The sequence below is a fragment of the Ornithodoros turicata genome, chromosome 1 (genome assembly GCF_037126465.1).
Source record: "Ornithodoros turicata isolate Travis chromosome 1, ASM3712646v1, whole genome shotgun sequence".
Classification (NCBI taxonomy): domain Eukaryota; kingdom Metazoa; phylum Arthropoda; class Arachnida; order Ixodida; family Argasidae; genus Ornithodoros; species Ornithodoros turicata.
Window position 1 is genome coordinate 160,754,819 of NC_088201.1, and position 13,790 is coordinate 160,768,608.

A 13,790-nucleotide genomic window follows, 5' to 3' on the forward strand; every position below is an offset into this window, starting at 1 on the left:
CAAGGCGCCATAGAAAGCAAAATACAGTGCGATGCCGCGGAGCTAACGATCCCTTGGAGGGCGTGAACAAGAGAGTCTACCAAAACTGCAACATAAACACGACAATTATGGGACAGTTAGGCACCGGAGGGAGTCAAACCCTCGAGATCCTGTTTACTAGACAGGCGCTTTAACCACCTAAGCCACGGCGCCATGGAAGGAAAATACAATGCGATGTGGCGGAGCTAACAATCCTTGGCACGGCGCGAACAAGAGAGTCTACCAAAACTGCAACATAAATACGACAATGACGGGACAGTTAGGCACCGGAGGGAGTCGAGCCCTCGATCTCCTGTTTACTAGACAGGCGCTTTAACCCCCTTAGCCAAGACGCCATGGAAGCAAAATACGATCCGATTTCGCTCGCGGAGCTAACGATCCCTAGCAGGGCGTGAACAAGAGAGTCTAGCAAAACTACAACATAAACACGGCAATGATGGGACAGTTAGGCACCCGAGGGAGTCGAACCCTCGATCTACTGTTTACTAGATAGGCGCTTCAACCGCCTTAGCCAAGGCGCCATAGAAAGCAAAATACAATGCGATGTCGCGGAGCTAACGATCCCTTGGAGGGCGTGAACAAGAGAGTCTACCAAAACTGCAACATAAACACGACAATGATGGGACAGTTAGGCACCGGAGGGAGCCGAACCCTCGATCTCCCGTTTACTAGGCAGGCGCTTCAACCACCTTAGCCAAGGCGCCATAGAAAGCAAAATACAATGCGATGTCGCGGAGCTAACGATCCCTTGGAGGGCGTGAACAAGAGAGTCTACCAAAACTGCAACATAAACACGACAATGATGGGACAGTTAGGCACCGGAGGGAGTCAAACCCTCGAGATCCTGTTTACTAGACAGGTGCTTTAACCACCTAAGCCAGAGAGCCATGGAAGACAAAATACAATGCGATGTGGCGGAGCTAACGATCCCTGGCACGGCGTGAACAAGAGAGTCTACCAAAACTGCAACATAAACACGACAATAAAGTGACAGTTAGGCACCGGAGGGAGCCGAACCCTCGATCTCCTGTTTACTAGACAGGCGCTTTAACCACCTTAGCCAAGGCGCCATGGAAGCAAAATACAATCCGATTTCGTTCGCGGAGCTAACGATCCCTAGCAGGGCGTGAACAAGAGAGTCTAGCAAAACTACAACATAAACACGGCAACGATGGGACAGTTAGGCACCCGAGGGAGTCGAACCCTCGATCACCTGTTTACTAGATAGGCGCTTTAACCACCTAAGCTACGGCGCCATGGAAGGAAAAATACAATGCGATTTCGCGGAGGTAACAATCCCTAGCAGGGCGTGAACAAGAGAGTCTAGAAACACTGCAACATAAACACGACAATGATAGGGCAGTTAGGCACCGGAGGGAGTCGAACCCTGGATCTCCTGTTTACTTGACAGGCGCTTTAACCACCTAAGCCAGAGAGCCATGGAAGGCAAAATACAATGCGATGTGGCGGAGCTAACGATCCCTAGCACAGCGTGAACAAGAGAGTCTACCAAAACTGCAACATAAACACGACAATGAAGTGACAGTTAGGCACCGGAGGGAGTCGAACCCTCGATCTCCTGTTTACTAGACAGGCGCTTTAACCACCTCAGCCAAGGCGCCATAGAAGGCAAAATGCAGTCCGATTTCGTTCGCGGAGCTAACGATCCCTAGCAGGGCGTGAACAAGAGAGTCTAGCAAAACTGCAACATAAACACGACAATGAAGTGACAGTTAGGCACCGGAGGGAGTCGAGCCCCCAATCTCCTGTTTACTAGACAGGCGCTTTAACCACCTAAGCCACGCCACCATGAAAGGCAAAACACAATGCGATTTCGCGGAGCTAACGATCCCTTGCACGCCGTGAACAAGAGAGTCTACCAAAACTGCAACATAATCACGAGAACGACGGGACAGTTAGGCACCAGAGGGAGCCGAACCCTCGATCTCCCGTTTACTAGACAGGCCCTTCAACCACCTTAGCCAAAGCGCCATAGAAGGCAAAATACAATGCGATTTCGCGGAGGTAACAATCCCTAGCAGGGCGTGAACAAGAGAGTCTAGAAACACTGCAACATAAACACGACAATGATGGAGCAGTTAGGCACCGGAGGGAGTCGAACCCTCGATCTCCTGTTTACTAGACAGGCGCTTTAACCACCTAAGCCAGAGAGCCATGGAAGGCAAAATACAATGCGATGTGGCGGAGCTAACGATCCCTGGCACGGCGTGAACAAGAGAGTCTACCAAAACTGCAATATAAACACGACAATAAAGTGACAGTTAGGCACCGGAGGGAGCCGAACCCTCGATCTCCTGTTTACTAGACAGGCGCTTTAACCACCTTAGCCAAGGTGCCATGGAAGGCAAAATACAATCCGATTTCGTTCGCGGAGCTAACGATCCCTAGCAGGGCGTGAACAAGAGAGTCTAGCAAAACTGCAACATAAACACGGCAATGATGGGACAGTTAGGCACCCGAGGGAGTCGAACCCTCGATCTCCTGTTTACTAGACAGGCGCTTTAACCAGCTAAGCCACGGCGCCATGGAAGGCAAAATACAATGCGATTTCGCGGAGCTAACAATCCCTAGCACGGCATGAACAAGAGAGTCTACCAAAACTGCAACATAAACACGACAATGAAGTGACAGTTAGGCACCGGAGGGAGTCGAGCCCTCGATCTCCTGTTTACTAGACAGGCGCTTTAACCACCTAAGCCACGGCGCCATGAAAGGCAAAACACAATGCGATTTCGCGGAGCTAACGATCCCTTGCACGCCGTGAACAAGAGAGTCTACCAAAACTGCAACATAATCACGAGAACGACGGGACAGTTAGGCACCAGAGGGAGCCGAACCCTCGATCTCCCGTTTACTAGACAGGCGCTTCAACCACCTTAGCCAAGGCGCCATAGAAGGCAAAATACAATGCGATGTCGCGGAGGTAACAATCCCTAGCTGGGCGTGAACAAGAGAGTCTAGAAACACTGCAACATAAACACGACAATGATGGAGCAGTTAGGCACCGGAGGGAGTCGAACCCTCGATCTCCTGTTTACTAGACAGGCGCTTTACCACCTAAGCCACAGCTATGAGATATATACAAACATGATATTATGCTAGACGACAACCTAGATTACACTTGCAGAACGGTCTCCCGGCTCGGAAGCAACCTTTGCACACATGAACTTAACCACTTGGGCACAGCGCCCCTATGTTGGGCCATCGCATACATTTCACTGATTTCCTGTTTAAAAAGGCACATTGGTGGGCTAAGTGGCTCCTCATTCCTGTCTAGTAATCTCACCTTCCATATACAAAACATGGAAATGATACACACAATATCATCACGGTTGTTTTCTGTTAGCTCATTTGGTAAAAACCTCATCGTATAGGGGTCCAACCGAATGTACCGTTTTAAGTTAACGCTGAGCTCATCCCAAAAGAAAAGCGCTTCCGTACAATCCAAGAAAAGGTGTTCGATTGTTTCAGGCGTATTACAGAACCTACAGATCGTTGTCCAAGGTACAAAAATCCCTTTTTGATCCAGCCATACTTTAACGGGTAGGGTTCTTGTGTGTACTTTGAAGAAGAAAGTCTTGATTTGTGGTCTGATTGGCATCTTTCTGACGCGACACAATATGTCCTGATCTCCACTGTCACATGATACTAGCCTATAAAGAGGCACAGGAAACAGTGTATCAATCAAATCATGATACAGCTTCTTGCGGTGTACACTAAAAACATATTCCGGTGAAAATTTAACAAGAAGAAATCGAATGCTTTCTACAACTTCGGCGTAAAATTCCGTGACAGGATACGTGCAGTTTACTGTGGCAACCGTTATATCGGCCAAGTGCACACTTCCAACAGACTGCAACACTGTTCTTAACAAAGGGTGATTGCATTTCTTATAGAAGAGCAATCGCATCACTAGTTTGGTGACAAATAGATGACGTAATCCGAGTCCACCTTTCATGACACTGTGGAACAGATTGTCCCTTCGCATGCACTCAAACCCCGACATCCATACATAGGTTGCAAACAATCTATGAAACTTCTGAATGTTCTTGCGCGAAAGTTGTATCACTTGAAGCAAGTACAGCAGTTTAGAAACAAGGAACACATTGCACACTGAAGCTCTTTGAAAAATTGACAATCTTCTTTGTTTCCAGCCTTGAACCCTCTTCTCCATCTGTCTTCGTTGTTCGTCCCACACCTGGTTTGTGTTCCGGGTCTTATCCAAGGGTACTCCTAGATACTCTGCAGGCATCTTCTGCCACCTGATCCCTTCAAACCGTTCTGGTGTGGACCCCCATTCACCAACCCATATCCCTAACGACTTTGTCTTGTTGAGATCCGCCCCAGACCTTTCACAAAACTGATCTATACACTGTAACACATTTTTCACGCTCGGTTTGTCCCTAGCAAAAAAGGCAATATCGTCAGCGTAGGCTAATACCTTCACATGCGAGTCGCCGAGCACAACTCCTGTGATACTATTATTCTGAATAACACTTTGACACAAGTATTCCACGTATATGTTGAATAATGCAGGCGACAAGGGACACCCTTGTCTGACAGATGACATCAACGGTATTGCATCTGTGCACAGGTTGTTCACTAGCACGGTAGTTTCCACATTCTGGTAACACAGTTTCACTTTTTGTAAAAAGGAGAAAGGAGACTTTCACTTTTTGTAAAAAGGAGACCAAGAAATCATGGTCCACTCTATCAAAGGCCTTTGATAAATCAGCCTGCAGCATTGCCACCTGTTCACCCCCGTGTCTGCACAGATCAAGGACTGTTCTTGTCACATGTATGTTTGATTGGATGTTTCTTCCTTTGATAGCACAGGTTTGATGCTCACCCACGATGTTTGTAATGACCTTTTGTAGCCTGCATGCCAGGATTTTAGCGTATATCTTATAATCTACATTACAGAGTGTTATCGGCCTGAAATCAGTTACTTGCGGGATTTTTCCTTCTTCCTTTACTTTGGGAATAAGAACCGTGTGCGTTCGTCTGAATGACAGGGGAAATTCTTCTTTCGTCTCGGATTCTCTGTATACGTTTAACAACACAACAGGCAACCAGTCCTTGAAGGTTTGAAAAAATTCACCGCTTAGTCCATCAGGTCCCGCAGTGCGATTTCGGGGAAGTGATCCTATGCTTTGTCGAATTTCCTCTAATGTGATGGGTGCTTCAAGTTCTTCACGTTGCCGCTCTGTTAACTTTTGAAACGCTATTTCATCTGTCGTCGAGTGGGAAACGTTGCGTGGCTTGCGCTTGGTGCCGATCAAATCCTTATAGTACTTCTCGAAGATGTCAAGTATCTCTTTGCTCGTTGAAATGACAGTTCCATTATACATTAATTCATCAATCTTTTTCGGTCTCCCCCGCTGTCGCTCTTTCCAACAGAAGTTCTTACCAGGTGCCTCATCGGGAAGAAATATTTTAGCCCGTGATCTAATTCTTGCACCGTTGTATTTTTCTTCGTTTATAATGTCTAGTTCCATTTTTGTTTTCTCCAAGATGTCCTTGCAGCATCCCGGCACTTTGGATTCCATCTCGAGTACCTCAGAGAGTTGTCTGTTTAGTTCATTTTCACGTTGTTTTTGAAGGAAGCTTCTAACACTGCTCTTTTCTATAGCGATTGCACGTATCTTCTGCTTGAACAGATCCCATGCCACAGACCATTCGTCTGTGCTGGTAGCCATTTCTACGATTCCCTCCTTAACTCTGTCGACGAAGGACTCGTCCTCCTGCAGCTTCAAATTTAATTTCCACTACTTCCTTTTGTTTGCTCTTGGCATTTTATTTTCTTTTTCCCCGATAGTTACAGTAACAAGACAATGGTCACTAAAATAGGCTGGTTTAACTTCATACTTGGCCGTTCTCAAATTGCACCATTCAGATATGTATATGCGATCCAGTCTTGCGTGGGAATTACGTTGAAAATGTGTGTACATTTGGACATTTCCATGGCAGCTGTCGGCAGCGTCGTGTAGATTATGGTTACGAATAATTCCTTCTAGAACCGGTTGGCTTATGTCCCGGGAACTTCCGTCTGTAGACCTGTCTTCCTCCCGCATGGTACAGTTAAAGTCTCCTAATAAGACGCAATTCTTTACATTGCCGATAACTTCCGTCAATGACTCGAAAAAGTTCTTTTCTTTTAGTTTTCTCATTCGGATCGTAGATGTTGATGAATCTCCATACTTCCAATTTATCGATAACGACGTCAATGTACGCAAGCCTCCCTTCGCTATCTACTCCGTGTGAAATGGGGACAAATCTGTTGACCTTCCTCAACAAAAGCAAGCATCCGGCTGATTGTCCCACTGCGTGGCTGACCACGACGTCGTAGCTTTTTTCAAACAAATCCTTAACCAGGACAGTTGTTTCAGCTTCTCCACTGATTTTTGTCTCTTGGATCCCGAGGACATCTATGTGTGTTAACCTCTCCAAGTACCTTCGCACTTGGTATTGCTTCTTCCTCGAACTGAGACATCTTACGTTAAGTGTGCCCACGACGACGCTACGCATTTTATGTATGTATTAGCTGCAGTTAAACACGGTTATCAGATTCTGCTCCCGTCTCCGAAGTGATTGACATAAGGAAGGCTCTTTATCTGGAACTTAGTTGGACACAAATTCCATGTCTTCCAGCATCGACGCACCCCTTTCTCTTAATGGCGGTGTTAAGCTTTGTAACGGATCTCCTTTCATTTTCTTTCCGGTTATGCTTTCACGTTCGACATCCTTCCCACTCTTCTCACCCCTTGTGTTTATCATTTCCCATTTCCTAGTCGTCATCATCACAATAGGATCAGCCACCGTGTTATTATCATTTCCGTTATCGTTTGCATTGCTACTGCTTGTTCTACTAAGCACAGTTTCCAGTAGCGGCGCATTTTTTTTGCGGCCGAGTCATCATCTACCATTTCATTATCGTCTGCTAGGAATAAGTCGAATAAGTCAGGTTCGTCCAGGACGACCTTCTTCGTCTTCGACGCGTATGTGACTACACACTCAACATCGTCGTGACCATAACGCTTGCATTTCCCACACCTTGGTGTTTGACACTGTTTGCGAATATGTCCCAGTTGCTTGCACCGAAGGCACAACGGTGCCCTTCCTTTAACAGCCAGTAGAACTTGACACCCACAGAGCGCCATTTGGTGTGGCAGGTCGTCAACTGTCATGCCTCCTTTTAACTCAATATTGAATTGTCTCGTAGTGGGTTCTACACCATCGAAGAAGGAATCTTTCCACTTTTCTCTGTTGATCTCTTTAACCTGACCAAAACGCTGCAACCCTCGTCGTATTTCCTCGTCGGGCAGGGCACCCGGCACCCAGTGCATTTTCACTTCAACGTATTTTTTGTTGGGGTCGATGATGACGCATTTGCGCCCTTTTACGCTTAGTTCTCCGAGAGCTAAAATCCTTTCTTTCACCAGGCTGCTATGAAACCGGATGCTCCACACATGGTTATACTGATATACCACAAACGTGGCTACATCTTCCTTATTTACAAGGGTCTTGAATACTTCAGCAAAGTGATGTTGGTTATATGGCCTTCCAGTCGGGTCAGCATGCAAGAAAAGTGTGTTTAAAGACACACTACCTGTAGGTACGGTAGGCATGATCATCTTGTAATCCTTTGTAGTCCCAGCAATTCTGTCATTCCTGTTTTCCACCCTGTTAGGGTTAGCACTCATCGTCGCTCCGCCGGAGCTCATACCGCCCACAACCGTTCGCTTTCGCTACCGGAAGTGAACTCCACCACCTAAGCCACAGCGCCATGGAGCGAAAAATACAATGCGATGTGGGGAGCTAACGATCCCTGGCACGGCGTGAACAAGAGAGTCTACCAAAACTGCAACATAAACACGGCAATGATGGGACAGTTAGGCGCCCGAGGGAGTCGAACCCTCGATCTCCTGTTTACTAGACAGGCGCTTTAACCACCTAAGCCACGGCGCCATGAAAGGCAAAACACAATGCGATTTCGCGGAGCAAACGATCCCTTGCACGCCGTGAACAAGAGAGTCTACCAAAACTGCAACATAAACAGGACAACGACGGGACAGTTAGGCACCGGAGGGAGCCGAACCCTCGATCTCCCGTTTACTAGGCAGGCGCTTCAACCACCTTAGCCAAGGCGCCATAGAAAGCAAAATACAATGCGATGTCGCGGAGCTAACGATCCCTTGGAGGGCGTGAACAAGAGAGTCTACCAAAACTGCAACATAAACACGACAATGATGGGACAGTTAGGCACCGGAGGGAGTCAAACCCTCGAGATCCTGTTTACTAGACAGGCGCTTTAACCACCTAAGCCACGGCGCCATGAAAGGCAAAACACAATGCGATTTCGCGGAGCTAACGATCCCTTGCACGCCGTGAACAAGAGAGTCTACCAAAACTGCAACATAAACACGAGAACGACGGGACAGTTAGGCACCAGAGGGAGCCGAACCCTCGATCTCCCGTTTACTAGACAGGCGCTTCAACCACCTTAGCCAAGGCACCATAGAAGGCAAAATACAATGCGATTTCGCGGAGCTAACGGTCCCTTGGAGGGCGTGAACAAGAGAGTCTACCAAAACTGCAACATAAACACGACAATTATGGGACAGTTAGGCACCGGAGGGAGTCAAACCCTCGAGATCCTGTTTACTAGACAGGCGCTTTAACCACCTAAGCCACGGCGCCATGGAAGGAAAATACAATGCGATGTGGCGGAGCTAACAACCCTTGGCACGGCGTGAACAAGAGAGTCTACCAAAACTGCAACATAAACACGACAATTATGGGACAGTTAGGCACCGGAGGGAGCCGAACCCTCGATCACCTGTTTACTAGACAGGCGCTTTAACCACCTTAGCCAAGGCGCCATGGAAGCAAAATACAATCCGATTTCGTTCGCGGAGCTAACGATCCCTAGCAGGGCGTGAACAAGAGAGTCTAGCAAAACTACAACATAAACACGGCAATGATGGGACAGTTAGGCACCCGAGGGAGTCGAACCCTCGATCTCCTGTTTACTAGATAGGCGCTTTAACCACCTAAGCTACGGCGTCATGGAGGGAAAAATACAATGCGATTTCGCGGAGGTAACAATCCCTAGCAGGGCGTGAACAAGAGAGTCTAGAAACACTGCAACATAAACACGACAATGATAGGGCAGTTAGGCACCGGAGGGAGTCGAACCCTGGATCTCCTGTTTACTTCACAGGCGCTTTAACCACCTAAGCCAGAGAGCCATGGAAGGCAAAATACAATGCGATGTGGCGGAGCTAACGATCCCTAGCACGGCGTGAACAAGAGAGTCTACCAAAACTGCAACATAAACACGACAATGAAGTGACAGTTAGGCACCGGAGGGAGTCGAACCCTCGATCTCCTGTTTACTAGACAGGCGCTTTAACCACCTAAGCCACGGCTTTTCTTTTTTTTTAGATAACAAAAAAAATATTGAGTATACGATGCATCGATCACGGCACCCATCGTATGCGAAGTCCACTATTTTTTTTTTTTTTACCAACTGAGCTTTTATTGTGTTAAAAGTTGATTATTTACAGATCACGTCACGACAACGCTTTGCTGGCGCCTACTTTGGCACCACGTCATCCTTGAGTGTAAACCTTCACGAGGTGTACCAAAGCAAGGTGTCACCGGCACTGACTGGGTGTATGGAGAAGTATACAGGATGTACGGCAACTTCAGCAGGACATACAGGGCACATGTAACATCTACAAAAGTCACACGGCTCGTGACTAAAACAAGGAAGAATAACCAACATATACGATAAACAGTCACGTCTGACAGTGAATGTGGGCCCACATCAGAAAATCGTTACTAGCTGTTGAAGCAATCTAAACTGAACACAAAGACATCATGATTTCAGTCCTCGCATCACCTCCACCGCATATAGTGATCTAGGTGTCCTCGTACAGCGACCAAGTTGGACCGCGTAGTTGACTATGCAAGAACCATCACTACCTCAGGAAGGATTGTTGCATGCACTCTCAAAGAACATTGTCCAAAACACCTCTTACGGTACTGGCAGCATGTTGTGCAGCGCATACGAAGCACTTTGATGAAACGACACTGGCTTTAGATATTTTTCTAGCTCCTTGGGGAAAGCGTTCCTCAAGGTATCCCGCGTATTGTTGTTCTTCGCAACAGCTCACCGTCTGGCGCACCTTGCTCTTTGAGGGCACTGACCGACCAATCCAATTTCGCAGCAAGTAAAACTAGAGGAATCCGTGGTGGTGTCTTGCAGTCGGCAACATCCATCCTGTGTTGCCACAAAGCATGTAGCCCACAGATATAGAGGAGCCTCAAGGAAGGACCCTTGTCCTCACGGACGTCCAAGAACTTCAAACGGATCCAAGTTATGTCTTCTTCGATGTCAAACACTGCCCTGAGAAATCCCCAAAACTGTATTGCATTCCTGCATCCGATGAAGGTGTGGATCAAGGTTTCTTGCCCTGCGAAGCACATGTCACAGGTACTGCCGCGTGGTACCGGGAAGCCTTTACCTGCGAGCCAGGTTTTCACTGGTAGTGTCTCCGTGTGAAACAACGTGAAGAACCTTTGCGTACCAGTAGGAACAGGTAGTGTCTTCATCACTTTCAGAACCTTGTCATTCCCTCGTCCTGGGTATAGACTTCGATATAATGGCACCGGAAATAAGATGCTGATAAGGTCCGAGTACAATGTGCGCCTCTTAACTGTGATTAGGTAGTCCCAGGAGAACCTGCTCGTCAGGAATGTCACGGATTCAGCCACTTCCTTGTAGAATGTAAGGGTCATCTTGCGCATAGGTGACATCCCTGTCGTTACTGTGAAGGCTGCCATGAAAACGGAACCAGCACTTGTAGGGCCCATTCCAAGACATTGTGCTTTCTCTGGCGAAAGTAGAAAAAACGGTGAACGACTACTTTAACTGCCACGTGGATCAGTCCGAATCCGCCGTTCTCAACACTATGAAAGATGTTCGTTCTTCTCATTCTTTCCAATGGCGAGTTCCAGATAAAAGTAGCAAAAATCCTATGTACTCGGTGCGCGCTGGAAGCAGGGCATGGGGTAACCTGTGCACGGTAGAAGAAATTGGGGTACACAGAAGTATTACAAACGTATGCTCTCGTTAAGTAAGATATGTTCCTGCCGGACCACTTGAAGATCGGGCCTCGAAGATGATCCACATGAGGACGCCACTGCTCGGTGATTGGCTTAGCTGACGCGAAGGCAATGCCGAGGTATCTGCTCACCATCTTGTCCCACTTGATCCCGAGAAATCACTCTGGTGTGACATCCCAAGGCCCCAACCAGGAACCAGACGTCTTATCTAAGTTAATGGAGGCACCAGATTCTTTGCAGAACATTTCGACGTGTTTCAGTATGACAGGCACTTGCTCTATTGCAGAGAAGATGATCGCAATATCGTCCGCGTAGGCCAGTACACCCAGATTCCCGTTAGGCGTTTCGAGCCCTGTTAGCCGTCCATCAGCGATGAGGTTCTTGCACAGAGGTTCCAAATACAATGCAAAAAGTATAGGAGAGAGAGGACACCCTTGCCTGACTGAGCTTAACACGGGAATAGGTTCACTTGGGCTACCATTTACCAGAAGCGTAGCTGATAAGTCCCGGTAGCATAGCCTAACCCAGCCTTCCAGGTAATCGCCGACATCACACCAATGTAGAAGCGCAAACAGGAAGTCGTGTCGAACCTTGTCAAAAGCGCGCCTTAGGTCTATTTGAAGTACTCCCAAATGTTTCTGCAAAGCCTCAGCCACTTCGTACACGGTACGCATCAGGTGTAGGTTGTTTACAAGCGATCGGCCCTTGAATCCGTAAGGCTGATGCACACCGACTACCGAACTTAGAGCCAGCTCAAGTCTTCGCGCCAATATCTTTGCAAGGATCTTATAGTCGGTGCACAAAAGACTAATCGGTCGGAAATCGCAGATTTCGTAAACGCCGCTGTTCTTTGCCTTTTTCCTGATGAAGATCACGTGTGCTCCTCTCATCGAAGGAGGAAGGAGCTCCCTTTCATGGATGTCCTTGAAGACAAGTTGTAGAATGGGCGCGAGGCGTTCAGAGAAAACCTTGTAAAAGGCGGTGCCGAAGCCATCTGGCCCCGGAGACTTCCTCGGTTGCAGCTTTTTAATGGCCCAAGCCACTTCTTCTACAGTGATTTCTTCTTGCATCCTCTCCTTTAACTGCACAGGGTCTTTGGGTATATGTTCGAACACAGTTGTAGACGAGACGCTCATCGATCGCCCAGATGGCGCAAAAAGCGCCTTATACTCTTGTACAAAAGACTCCTCTATCCTTTTCCTACTATTATGCTGTCTCCAATGTTTATAACAGTGATGGCATTATCCGCAACGTGCTTCCTTTCCAGTGCAGCAAACACTTTTGCTGGACGTTCTTCTGTCTGGATAACTTTTACTCTACTTCGTATCATAGCACCAGCGTATTCTCTGTTCAACAAGGCTTGCAGTTGTTCCTTGCATCGTCGAATATCGTCTATAAAGATGCCGGGAGTCCGCTCCTCTTCGCGAATTAAAATCTGGAGGGTACTGCCCAGCTGTTTCTTCTCTTGCTTGGTCCTAGAACTCAATAGTTGGCCAGCCTTAATCGCAGCTGCCTTAAGGCGGCACTTGAGAAACTCCCAGGAAACGGCGTCAACTTTCTCCTGTGCGACATATTCGTTCAGCATATTGGCGGTCTGCATGCGAAACTCTTCTGTATCTAAAAGGGCTTCATTGAATCTCCAGGGTGTATCTCTCTTAAAAGACTTGTTGTTTCCAGCTGTCCAGGCACACGTAAAGAGCACCAGAGCGTGGTCCGAGAAGCTACTTGGCTCGACCACATATCGGCCCCTTGAGGTGTCGATCTCAGCAGAAACATATATACGATCTAGCCGAGCATGAGAGCTACCCTGCCAGTGCGTATATCGAAAACTCTCATGTTGCGCTCCGTGGGTCACGTCGACCAAGTTGTTTTCGTGTAGCAATTTGCACAACTCTGTTGTGCTTGCATCCTTCCAACTTGTACACGACGATTTATCAGTTGGAGACAGCACACAGTTAATATCTCCTGCTAACACAATTGTACCCGGCACTTGTAGAAATTCACGCATGCACTTGAAAAAGTCTTCTTTCGGTCGGTCCATTCGGAGCATAAACCGAGATTGCGCGTAGCAACTTTCCTTCTATTAAGCAATCCACGAAGCTGACGCGTCCTTCGCGATCGTGTCCGATATCAGGGATTATCTTGATCCTGTTGCAGCGTTTAATAAATACTGCGGTTCCTGCACTGCCTTGAACGGCTTGTGAGTGGAAAACTTGATACTGGTTCTTGAAAAACAGAAACAACTCCTTTTCCTGCTCAGGATTATCAATTTTCGTTTCCTGCACGAATAAGATGTCGATGTTCTTGACCAGCAATATGTCAAGTAACCATTGTTTTCTCTTCCTGCTAACTAAGCTTCGGGCGTTGAAAGTTGCTGCTGTAATTGCCATTATCAAGTTGTTTTGGTTTCTTTCAGAAAGTGACAACCTTTATCACGGGGGTCATACGGGATATTAGAGGTTGCCCACTTTTTACGTTTCATAGTGAGTCCAGGACGATGGGACTTCTCGGAGTCTGATAGCATCTTGGTAGTCTCACTATCCGCGTCACACATCTCTTGCTCTGTAATATCCGTTGCCACGACTGATGACTGCTCC

At 47.5% G+C, this 13,790-nt stretch overlaps 8 non-coding genes across 8 annotated transcripts; all 8 read right to left on the reverse strand.

The window, feature by feature from the left end:
- Positions 1–118: 118 nt before the first annotated feature.
- Trnat-agu (transfer RNA threonine (anticodon AGU)) lies at positions 119–192 on the reverse strand. The gene has a single exon. It is a non-coding gene; the product is annotated as a tRNA-Thr (tRNA).
- A 1,029-nt stretch (positions 193–1,221) lies between these two features.
- On the reverse strand, positions 1,222–1,295 carry Trnat-agu (transfer RNA threonine (anticodon AGU)). The gene has a single exon. It is a non-coding gene; the product is annotated as a tRNA-Thr (tRNA).
- A 292-nt stretch (positions 1,296–1,587) lies between these two features.
- Trnat-agu (transfer RNA threonine (anticodon AGU)) lies at positions 1,588–1,661 on the reverse strand. Its single transcript has one exon. It is a non-coding gene; the product is annotated as a tRNA-Thr (tRNA).
- An 849-nt stretch (positions 1,662–2,510) lies between these two features.
- Trnat-agu (transfer RNA threonine (anticodon AGU)) lies at positions 2,511–2,584 on the reverse strand. Its single transcript has one exon. It is a non-coding gene; the product is annotated as a tRNA-Thr (tRNA).
- A 109-nt stretch (positions 2,585–2,693) lies between these two features.
- Positions 2,694–2,767, reverse strand: Trnat-agu (transfer RNA threonine (anticodon AGU)). The gene has a single exon. It is a non-coding gene; the product is annotated as a tRNA-Thr (tRNA).
- A 5,187-nt stretch (positions 2,768–7,954) lies between these two features.
- Trnat-agu (transfer RNA threonine (anticodon AGU)) lies at positions 7,955–8,028 on the reverse strand. Its single transcript has one exon. It is a non-coding gene; the product is annotated as a tRNA-Thr (tRNA).
- A 292-nt stretch (positions 8,029–8,320) lies between these two features.
- Trnat-agu (transfer RNA threonine (anticodon AGU)) lies at positions 8,321–8,394 on the reverse strand. The gene has a single exon. It is a non-coding gene; the product is annotated as a tRNA-Thr (tRNA).
- A 292-nt stretch (positions 8,395–8,686) lies between these two features.
- Positions 8,687–8,760, reverse strand: Trnat-agu (transfer RNA threonine (anticodon AGU)). The gene has a single exon. It is a non-coding gene; the product is annotated as a tRNA-Thr (tRNA).
- Positions 8,761–13,790: the final 5,030 nt, after the last annotated feature.